Source organism: Entelurus aequoreus, linkage group LG05 (genome assembly GCF_033978785.1).
Source record: "Entelurus aequoreus isolate RoL-2023_Sb linkage group LG05, RoL_Eaeq_v1.1, whole genome shotgun sequence".
Taxonomy (NCBI): domain Eukaryota; kingdom Metazoa; phylum Chordata; class Actinopteri; order Syngnathiformes; family Syngnathidae; genus Entelurus; species Entelurus aequoreus.
In genome coordinates this window covers 86,812,091-86,824,590 of record NC_084735.1, presented here as the reverse complement: position 1 = coordinate 86,824,590, position 12,500 = coordinate 86,812,091, and the positions used below count along the sequence as shown (strand labels likewise).

Below are 12,500 nucleotides of genomic sequence, written 5' to 3'. Positions count from 1 at the left end.
TCTATTTATTATTGTTATTATTATTGTGTGAATATCCAAGCATTCACATAATAAGATTTTCCACCAAACAATCATATATTTATTATTATTGTGTGAATATACAAGCATTCACATAAGATTTTACATTAAAAAATCCTCTACTTATTATTATTAATATTATTATTATTGGGTGAATATCCAAGCATTCACATAAGATTTTACACCCCAAAAAACAATCTATTTTTTATTATTATTGTGTGAATGTTCAAGCATTCAAACATATAAGATTTTACACCAAAAAAACCTCTACTTATTAATATTATTATTGTGTGAATATCCAAGCATTCACATAAGATTTTACAACAAAAAAACATCTACTTATTATTAATATTATTGTGTGAATATCTAAGCATTCACATAAGATTTTACACCAAAAAACATCGACTTATTATTATTATTATTATTGTGTGAATATCCAAGCATTCACATAATATTTTACACCCAAAAAAATCATCTATTTATTATTTGTATTATAATTATTATTATTGTGTGAATATCCAAGGATTTACATCATAAGATTTTACACCAAAAAAATCATCTATTTATTATTATTATTGTGTGAATGTCCAAGCATTCACATAATAAGTTTTACACCGAAAAATCATCTACTTATTATTATTATTATTGTGTGAATATCCAAGCATTCACATAATAAGATTTTACACCAAAAAAATCATTTATTTATTATTATTATTATTTTTATTGTGTGAATGTCCAAGCATTCACACATATCACATTTTACACCAAAAATCATCTATTTATTATTGTTATTATTATTAATGTGTGAATGTCCAAGCATTCGTATAATAAGATTGTACACCCCAAAAAATTATATTTATTATTATTATTATTGTGTGAATGTCCAAGCATTCACACATATAAAATTTTACACCCCAAAATCATCTATTCATTATTATTATTATTATTGTGTGAATATCCAAGCATTCACACAAGGCAATTAAGTCACACTCCATTACACACCTGCAGGCAAGGAAGCAGGGCGAAACTTTCTCACGGTGTGTAGCAACAGAGCGACCAGAGCGGCGTGTGCTGTGCCACTCGGGCGGGCAGTAGCCCTTCAGTACCCGGTAAAATAGTACATTCCGGCGTCGCTAAGTGTCTACGTTAGTGTGGCTCGTTTGTAGCCTAGATCCAAGTTGCACTGCAGCCGGGCTAGCCGTGGCCCAGGTTAGCATGGGTCCGAAGCCAAGGAGAGCGGTTAGCCCCCCTGAGGACGACATGGAAGAAATGAAGAAATCTCTTGACTTCTTGTCGGCTGAGATCGCAACAATTGCTGAACAGCAAAAGAAAATGGTGGATCTGATGGGTGACATTCAGTCACTCAAAAGACTGAACACGGAGAAAGACAAAGCTATACAAGTTTTGGAATGTCGCGTGGCCGACTTGGAGCAGTACTCCCGCATGAACAACGTGATCGTCAGCGGACTGAAGACCAAACATCGGTCATACGCCAGTGTGGCAGCCCGGGAGAACGGTCCCGTAGGGCGGGAGGGAGTTCAATCGGAGTCGGAGGTGGAATCGCTGGAGCAGCAGGTGGTCATCTTTTTGGGGAGCAGGAGGATCTCCGTGGACAGGAGCGACATTGAAGCCTGTCACACGCTGCCTATGACAGGGGTCGGCAACCCAAAATGTTGAAAGAGCCATATTGGAGCAAAAATACAAAAACTAATTTGTCTGGAGCTGCAACAAATTAGAAGCCATATTACATACAGATAGTGTGTCATGAGATATACATTGAATTGAGATGACTTAAAGGAAACTAAATGAGCTCAAATATAGCTACAAATGAGGCATAATGATGCAATATGTACATATCGCTAGCCTAAATAGCATGTTAGCATCGATTAGCTTGCAGTCATGCAGTGACCAAATATGTCCTAATAGCACTCCACACAAGTCAATAACATCAACAAAACTCACCTTTGTGCATTCACGCACAACGTTAAAAGTGTGGTGGACAAAATGAGACAGAAAAAGTGGCATAAAACACGTCCTAGAAAGTCGGAGAAAGTTATACATGTAAACAAACTATACGGTGAGTTCAAGGACCGCCAAAATAAGTAGGACAAAACGGCGCTCGCCAAATACTCGAATCAGTGAAGCATGTTTAATACAAACAGTGTGCTTTATAACAATTAGGGAGGTTTGTGTCATGTTTGTCCTCCTACAGAAACCATATTAAAACAAAAAATATATTTTTTTTTCCCCTCATCTTTTTCCATTTTTCATACATTTTTTAAAAAGCTTCAGAGAGCCACTAGGGCGGCGCTAAAGAGCCGCATGCGGCTCTAGAGCCGCGGGTTGCCGACCCCCGGCCTACGAGAACCAAAGGAGCGACACCAGCGATCATCGTTCGCTTCACCAACAGAAAGAACAAGATCGCGATCCTAAAACAGGGTCGCAAATGAAAAGGAACGGAGGTGTACGTTAACGAACATCTCACCAAAAGGAATGGTGAGATCGCCAGGCGCGCACCAATCCTGAGGAAGCAAAGCAACATTCAGTCTACATCACATATGTCAGAGTCAAGGCCCGCGGGCCATATCCGGCCCGCGAGAAGGTTTTTTACGGCCCTTGGGATGATCTTGATTTATTATTAGAACCGGCCCGCAGACCGCAGATCTTTTTTTTTTTTTTTTTTTTTTTTTTTTTTTTTAGACCGCAGATCTTTTACACGCACCAAGCGGATGCCGGTCCAAGGTTCCGAAAGGGGGCGAGCGGCCCGCCGGGACGCGCCTGCCGGCCGAAGGGCTGCAGCCCGGCCGTCAGTCGCGGAGCCCGCCGTGCCACGCGCGCCAAGGGGGCGGGCCGAAACCCGGCCCCGAGGCCCTGAGACTTCTGCTTTGTTTCCCCAAACCGCGCGTCACCGCCGGGCCCGCACCACCGTCGGGCTGCAGCCCGAGCGTCGGTGGCGGAACCCGTCATGTGCCGCGCGCGCCAAGCGGAGCGGGGGGGTCAAGCGGGCCGAAACCCGCAGGCCACCCCCTCACCACGAGGCCCTGAGACTTCTGCGTTTGACCCCTACGCGCGGCCCGTCGGGACGCGCCCGCCGTCAAGCCACGAGGGCCAGCCGTCGGGTCGCGGAGCCCGCCGTGCCACGCGCGCCAAGGGGCGGGCCGAAACCAGCGGGGGGTTTCGGGCACCCAACTCGCCTCCCTCCCACGGAGGGAGGAGGGGGGTTTAATGTGAACATTACTGTGCAATCACATATTTAGAGTTTTTACTCAATTCAAGTTTAAAAGTTAAAGTTTAATATTTGTTTTCACTGCATGTTACTTCTCCTTAAACAAAGTGTTGTTTTTGATTTATAGATTTTTGCACTTTATTTTATTGTATTTCAATTTAATTATATTTTAAAAATATTTCAGTTGAGTGGATGATAGAAAATTGCTATTATTGTTTTTTTCTTTGAAGTAAATTTAGCCCACTTTTGCTAAAATAGAAAATATAGGCTACTGATGGTGCCTTGAATACCGGTTTCTTTCATTTAATGTTCATGTTATGGGGATTTTTATATAAAGGAAATTTGTCTTTTGTGTCTGTTGAAAATTAAAGATTACTGACAGAGCCATAAGAAAATATTGCTTTATTTATCTGATCATATTGGAATATATTTGTTAGGTTTTCAGTAGGTTCAATTAGGTTCACTAGACTATATGCGTCATTTAAAAATTTTTCAATGAACATTCGAACAGTCCGGCCCTCGGCTTGTAGCTAAATTTTTTATTTGGCCCTCCGTCCATTTGACTTTGACACCCCTGGTCTACATGGACTGCCAGCTGTAAAGTGTTCATCAAGCTGAATGGTACCACCCCAGAAGAGGAGAAAGTCATGGTCATCAACGACATCAGTGATTTGGACAAATTCGATATCTGAGGAACTATCTGCGGCGAGGTAGGACCCGTGTGTCTACTCATGGACACTTTTCACACACACATAATCAATCAATCAATCAATCAATCAATGTTTATTTATATAGCCCTAAATCACTAGTGTCTCAAAGGGCTGTACAAGCCACAACGACATCCTCGGTACAGAGCCCACATACGGGCAAGGAAAACTCACCCCAGTGGGACGTCAATGTGAATGACTATGAGAAACCTTGGAGAGGATCGCATATGTGGGTAACACCCCCCCTCTAGGGGAGACCGAAAGCAATGGATGTGGAGTGGGTCTAACATAATATTGTGAAAGTCCAACACATCAGCGAGAGTCCAGTCCATAGTGGGGCAAGCAGGAACCATCCCGAGTGGAGACGGGTCAGTAGCGTAGAGATGTCCCCATCTGATGAACAGGCTAGCGGTCCACCCCGGGTTTGGAGCAGAGTAGAAAAGAAAAGAAAAGAAACGGCAGATCAACTGGTCTAAACAGGGAGTCTATTTAAAGGCTAGAGTATACAAATGAGTTTTAAGATGGGACTTAAATGCTTCTACTGAGGTACCATCTCTAACTTTTACCGGGAGGGCATTCCATAGTATTGGAGCCCGAATAGAAAACGCTCTATAGCCCGCAGACTTTTTTTGGGCTCTGGGAATCACTAATAAGCCGGAGTTCTTTGAACGCAGATTTCTTGCCGGGACATATGGTACAATACAATCGGCAAGATAGGCAGGAGCTTGACCGTGTAGTATTTTATACGTAAGTAGTAAAACCTTAAAGTCGCATCTTAGGTGCACAGGAAGCCAGTGCAAGTGAGCCAGTATAGGTATATATATATATGTATATAAAGGTATATACAGTATAGGCGTAATATGATCAAACTTTCTTGTTTTTGTCAAAAGTCTAGCAGCCGCATTTTGTACCATCTGTAATCTTTTAATGCTAGACATAGGGAGGCCCGAAAATAAAACGTTACAGTAATCGAGACGAGACGTAACGAACGCATGAATAATGATCTCAGCGTCGCTTGTGGACAAGATGGGACGAATTTTAGCGATATTACGGAGATGAAAGAAGGCCGTTTTAGTAACACTCTTAATGTGTGACTCAAACGAGAGAGTTGGGTGGAAGATAATACCCAGATTCTTTACCGAGTCTCCTTGTTTAATTGTTTGGTTGTCAAATGTTAAGGTGGTATTTTTAAATAGATGTTGGTGTCTAGCAGGACCGATAATCAGCATTTCCATTTTCTTAGCGTTGAGTTGCAAAAAGTTAGCGGACATCCATTGTTTAATTTCATTAAGACACGCCTCCAGCTGACTACAGTCCGGCGTGTTGGTCAGCTTTAGGGGCATGTAGAGTTGAGTGTCATCAGCATAACAGTGAAAGCTAACACCGTATTTGCGTATGATGTCACCTAGCGGCAGCATGTAAATACTAAAGAGTGCAGGGCCAAGAACCGAACCCTGGGGAACTCCGCACGTTACCTTAACATAGTCCGAGGTCACATTGTTATGGGAGACACACTGCATCCTGTCAGTAAGATAAGATAATGACTGTCACTCATTGTTTCCCATTTTATTCGTTAGTTTTTTGCTGCAGTTGCAGATGTCATGCCTATGTACTAGTTGGGCGGTGTTATATATGTCTACCTGTACAGCTTTTTATGCCTCAAAGTAGGCCTACACTACTGTGTTTCAGGGTCAATTGTAAAAAGCAATAGAAGTCATCAATCGCTCTCTCTCTTCATCATTGTTTCATACAACCTTAAACTACCCGGCAAAGGCCTACTGATAGCTCACTTGAATATCTGTAGCTTAAGAAATAAAATCCCTGATTTATGTATGATAATGAAGTCTAATGATATACACATTATGGCAATATCTGAAACCCATCTTGACTCCTCTTTTGAGGATGTTGAATTAGCTGTAGACGGATACACCATTTTTAGGAATGATAGAACAAGATATGGTGGAGGTGTAGCTGTGTATGTGCAGAGTCACATTCCTGTGAAAGTAAGACATGATTTAATGTTGGCTGATATTGAGGCCCTGTGGATCCAGGTTCACCTGCCACAGACCAAAGCCATACTGGTTGGGTGCTGCTATAGTCCACCTAGTGCCGATATAAAATACCTGGACTTAATATGCAAGATGTTGGATAAATCTAGTGATGTGAACAGAGAGATATATTTTACTGGGGACACAAACATTGATTGGTCCGCTATGTGCCAGCTGAAAAAGAAACTTATGGCTGTAACTAATGCCTGTAACCTCACACAGACCATTACACTACCAACCAGATCAACTATAAATAGAAATGGGCTAAAGTCATCCAAATGCATTGTTTGTTCCTGATAAATGCACTAAAACAGTATCAATAGCTCTTGGCTTTACGGACCACAACTTAATTGCAATAAGGAGGAAGACCAAGCTCTCCAAAGCTCCTAGTGTAACAATACATAAAAGGTCTTATAAATATTTTAATGAAGTAAAATTTATGGATGATGTGAAACATGTTAACTGGGAAACTGTGTGTCTTGAGGAGGATCCTGAAGCTGCTTTGAGCACATTCATGAAGTTATTTTTGCAGATTGCAGATAAGCATGCTCCTGTCAGGAAAACAACTGTCAAGGCAAATGGCGCCCCCTGGTTAGGGAATGAGCTCAAAGCACTTATGAAGCAACGTAACCAGGCTAAAAAGTTGGCGGACTCTTCTGGTCTACTTTCTGATGCGATGATCTATCGTAAATTAAGAAATCGTGTAACTAAAATAAATAGAGGTAATAAAAAGGTATATTATCAGACAAAGATCTATGACTTTAGACATGATGGTAAACAACTGTGGAAAATTTTAAATCAAATAATGGGAAGATCAGCATCATGTAAAACAAATTCGTATATAGAAGTTGATGGAGCTTACCTGACTAAGCCAATGGAAATTGCTACATATTTGAATAATTACTTCACAAACAAGGTGGAAAATCTGAGAGTGAATATGACGCCTTCTGATGGCTCCTCCTCATGCACATTCATTGAAAATCACATAATGAAGGGTAAAAACTGCTGGTTCGATTTTGTACCAGTTGGTAGTTCTGATATTGAGAAATTGTTGTTATCACTGCCATCTGATAAACCTGCTGGGACGGACATGTTAGATGGCAAATTGTTAAGAATTGCGGCATGCCATGTATCAACTCCGATTTGTCATATATTTAATAAGTCATTAAGATATGGAGTCTGTCCTGGGGTTTGGAAGGAGGCCAAGGTCATCCCTCTACCCAAGGACAAAAATAAAGATTTTACTGGTAAAAACAGTAGACCAATAAGCATACTTCCTGTTCTTAGTAAATTGATGGAAAAAGTTTCAAAACAAAAAGCATTCTTTTTGGATCCAGGCATATGCTTGTTGATGACCCACAGCTTCATATTTCAATGTCAGACATACCTATTAAGCAGGTCAAAAAAGCAAAACTGCTTGGTGTGCTATTAGACAGTCAACTGTCATGGTCCCATCATATTGATGGTATTTCAATGAAAATGGGAAGAGGTCTAGCCATGGTCAGGAAGTGCTCCACCTTCTTGACATCCTCAACAATGGCTCAAGTGATACAGTCCTTGGTTTTCTGTCATCTTCATTACTGTCCTATAGTATGGTCCGCTACGACTAAGTCTGACCTGAACAAACTGCAACTTGTACAGAACAGAGCGGCTAGACTGCTACTTAAATGTTCTTTGCGCACTAATATTTCATATATGCATTCACGCCTGTCCTGGTTGTCTGTTGAACAAAAGATGCATTGTAGTCTCCTTATGTTCTGTAGAACTATCATTTTAGATCAATCACCAGATTACTTTTACAAACAGTTTTTAAAATCAACTAACACACATATTCATGACACTAGGAATGCCAGCAATGGCTATTTGACACTTCCTGCTCCCAGGACCAATCTCCTCAAACATACAGTCATGTATAGATGTACATCATTCTGGAATGGGTTGCCACCTCACATTAATCTCTCACAAAGTAAATTGTCATTCAAGACAGCTTTAAAGATACACCTTTTGCAGCTGCCCACATGACGTGAATTTTAATACTGGTTTTAACTAGCTTTTTATCTTATGTTGTATTTTTCCATTGTACAATGTCTGGTAATGCATGTATTCTTTGTATTTAAATTTTGTATGCTCCTATATGGAGCCCAGGAAGACTAGCAGTCGCCTTGGCGTCAGCTAATGGGGATCCATTCAATAAACAATAAACAATAAACATAATAAGATTTTCCACCAAACAATCATATATTTATTATTATTGTGTGAATATACAAGCATTCACATAAGATTTTACATTAAAAAATCCTCTACTTATTATTATTATTAATATTATTATTATTGGGTGAATATCCAAGCATTCACATAAGATTTTACACCCCAAAAAATAATCTATTTATTATTATTATTGTGTGAATGTTCAAGCATTCAAACATATAAGATTTTACACCAAAAATACCTCTACTTATTAATATTATTATTGTGTGAATATCCAAGCATTCACATAAGATTTTACAACAAAAAAACATCTACTTATTATTAATATTATTGTGTGAATATCTAAGCATTCACATAAGATTTTACACCAAAAAACATCAACTTATTATTATTATTATTATTGTGTGAATATCCAAGCATTCACATAATATTTTACACCCAAAAAAATAATCTATTTATTATTTGTATTAAAATTGTTATTATTGTGTGAATATCCAAGGATTTACATCATAAGATTTTACACCAAAAAAATCATCTATTTATTATTATTATTGTGTGAATGTCCAAGCATTCACATAATAAGTTTTACACCGAAAAATCATCTACTTATTATTATTATTATTATTATTGTGTGAATATCCAAGCATTCACATAATAAGATTTTACACCAAAAAATCATTTATTTATTATTATTATTATTTTTATTGTGTGAATGTCCAAGCATTCACACATATAAAATTTTACACCCAAAAAATCATATATTTATTATTACTCCGCGCTTCACAGTCCACAGTTTTTATCCGATCGGAACCATTCAAGTATCAAAATGTTTGGCTCGACCGGGAATCGTGAGCTCCGCAAAGAAATAGAAAATAAATATCTTGGATTTCCCAGAAATACCAGTTTTCCAGAACATATTGCAAATTGAAAATTAATGGGCCAATTTGAAAAAACTTGGACAATTTCCTCGTTTCTCAACCGATTCAAACCGTTCCACCATCCACACACTCCACTCTCCTTGGACAATCAAACTACTATTTTACAAGTTCATTCCAGGAATTCTGAGAATTCCTGCATTTCCAAAGCCCTATTTTCACCTCTTCCTGGAAAGTTTTCACAGTCCACATTTTTCACCTGTTTTTGACCATTCCACCTTCAAAACATTCTTCTTAATCGGGACAACCAATGCTCTTGTTTTTCCCTTCGTACTAATTACCAGTTTTCCCAAAATACCTGGACTTCCGATATACCCATTCTCAATTCAAACTGTCACTCCGTCAACGCTATTCAAACGATTCCAAAAATTCCGATACCAACCTATTCATATTAACAAAGACAATTATATCAATATCAGTATTTTCAAAAGTTCCCAGTTTTCGCAAAATTTCGAGGAAAATTCCTATGCAAATGAATGAACGTATTCATAGTTCTACAAAGCCGAAAATTCTCTAAACATTGCGCCATTTGTAACCCCGATTCCGACCTTTCAACCATCCACACACACTACAAACAACACGCTTTTTTACGACGTTTAATCAATGTTGGGTTCTGACGTTGATTTCACCATTGAAATTTGGTAATTTTCCCAACCAATATTTGACAACATAAATACAACGTTGAAACAACATACTTTTTGATGACGTTATGTCAATGTCGGGTTCTGACGTTGATTTAACATTGAAATTTGGTCATTTTCTAACCAATATTCTACAACACAAATACAACGTTGAAACAACGCGCTTTTTTACGACGTTTAATCAATGTTGGGTTCTGACGTTGATTTCACCATTGAAATTTGGTAAATTTCCCAACCAATATTTGACAACACAAATACAACGTTGAAACAACATGCTTTTTGACGTTTAATCAATGTTGGGTTCTGATGGTGATTTGAGTTTTGGTCATTTCCCAACCAATATTCTACAACACAAATACAACGTTGAAACAACATACGTTACATCAATGTCGGGTTCTGATGTTGATTTAACATTGAAATTTGGTCATTTTCCAACCAATATTGTACAATAAAAATACAACGTTGAAACAACATGCTTTTTGACCACGTTTAATCAATGTCGGGTTCTGACGTTGATTTCACCATTGAAATTTGGTAAATTTCCCAACCAATATTTGACAACACAAATACAACGTTGAAACAACATGCTTTTTGACGTTTAATAAATGTTGGGTTCTGACGTTGATTGGACCATTGAAATTTGGTCATTTCCCAACCAATATTCTACAACACAAATACAACGTTAAAACAACATACTTTTTGACGACGTTTAGTCAATGTTGGGTTCTGATGGTGATTTAACCATTGAAATTTGGTCATTTCCCAACCAATATTCTACAACACAAATACAACGTTGAAACGACGTTCAATCAATTTGACGTTGATTTGACCATTAAAATGTGTTCATTTTCCCAACCAACAACGTGGATCCAACGTTAGACATCATTGTTGTCTCAATTTACAAACCCAACTATTTTGCAACTTTGTTTGGAAGTCAGTTTTAAAGGACATTTACGTATAATCAACGTTGTATCAATGTCTTGTGCCTGCTGGGTGTGGCTCATTGTAGAAATAAAACTTTCCAAAAAAACCCCATAAAAATGGAAAAAAAGGGCAAAAAGGCACAAAGTAATATCGATGCTGATAACTTAAAATAACACATTTTTTTCAGCCTTTTTTAAAAAATGACATCATGCGTGAAGGCCCGTCATGCAAACTAAATGATGATGTCATCTTCCCGCAACTGACCCAAAACGTTGGCCTGTGCCCGCCCTTTGTTGCAACCCCACCTACTTTCTTTGACACTAAACTGTCACTCATACAAGTCAAACAAACATGGACACAGGCTGTTAATGGTTAACCACTCGTACGAGAACATTAGCAAACAGTAAACTCTGTTACAACCCCGACTTCAGACTACGGGCCTGATCGCAGAGAGGCTCGTTACACACTGGCCCGGTTTTTTTTTTAGAAGGCCCGTACAGGTGCCAAGACCTGGCCTCAATGACCTCTGGCTTGGAGAGTTGGACGGGGGTATTTGAGACCAACACTTGGAGGAAGGAAACGTTTTTTTACATTAAATTTACGTTTCTACCCCGCATACGAGCAACTATTCACCCCCTCATGGACCCTTTGAACCAGGGGTGTCCAGACTACGGCCCGCGGGCCAAATGCGGCCTTCTGACGTCTTGAATTTGGCCCGCGAGACGTTAAAACAACCTTGACAACTTGCTGAATTAGGTCCTGACCTTGAGCAACTCAAACCTAACGTTGAAACAACATGCTTTTTGACGACGTTACATCAATGTCGGGTTCTGACGTTGATTTGACCATTGAAATTTAGTCATTTTCCAACCAATATTCTACAACACAAATACAACTTTGAAACAACATGCTTTTTGACAACGTTTATTCAATGTCGGGTTCTGACGTTGATTGGACCATTGAATTTTGGTCATTTTCTAACCAATATGCTACATCAAAAAACAACGTTGAAACAACAAACTTTTTGATGACGTTACATACCATTTTGGGTTCTGACGTTGATTTAACATTGAATTTTGGTCATTTTCCCAACCAATACTAAATACAACGTTGAAACAACATGCTTTTTGACGACATTTAATCAATGTCGGGTTCTGACGTTGATTTGACCATTGAATTTTGGTCATTTCCCAACCAATATTCTACAACACAAATACAACGTTGAAACAACATGCTTTTTGATGACGTTACATCAATGTCGGGTTCTGACGTTGATTTGACCATTGAAATTTGGTCATTTTCTAACCAATATGCTACATCAAAAAAACAACGTTGAAACAACAAACTTTTTGATGACGTTACATCAATGTCGGGTTCTGACGTTGATTTGACAATGAATTTTGGTCATTTTCCCAACCAATACTAAATACAACGTTGAAACAACATGCTTTTGGACAACGTTTAATCAATGTTGGGTTCTGACGTTGATTTGACCATTGAATTTTGGTCATTTTCCAACCAATATGCAATGTAAAAAAAACAACGTTGAAACAACAAACTTTTTGATGACGTTACATACATTTCGGGTTCTGACGTTGATGTAACATTGAGTTTTGGTAATTTTCCCAACCAATACTAAATACAACGTTGAAACAACATGCTTTTTGACAACGTTACATTAATGTCAGGTTCTGACGTTGATTTGACCATTGAATTTTGGTCATTTTCTAACCAATATGCTACATAAAAAAAACAACGTTGAAACAACAAACTTTTTGATGACGTTACATCAA

At 38.6% G+C, this 12,500-nt stretch overlaps 1 protein-coding gene across 1 annotated transcript in view; it reads right to left on the bottom strand.

The window, feature by feature from the left end:
• LOC133651204 (low-density lipoprotein receptor-related protein 8-like) overlaps window positions 1-12,500 on the bottom strand; it is a 276,107-nt gene that overhangs the window by 14,585 nt on the left and 249,022 nt on the right. The window lies entirely within an intron of this gene.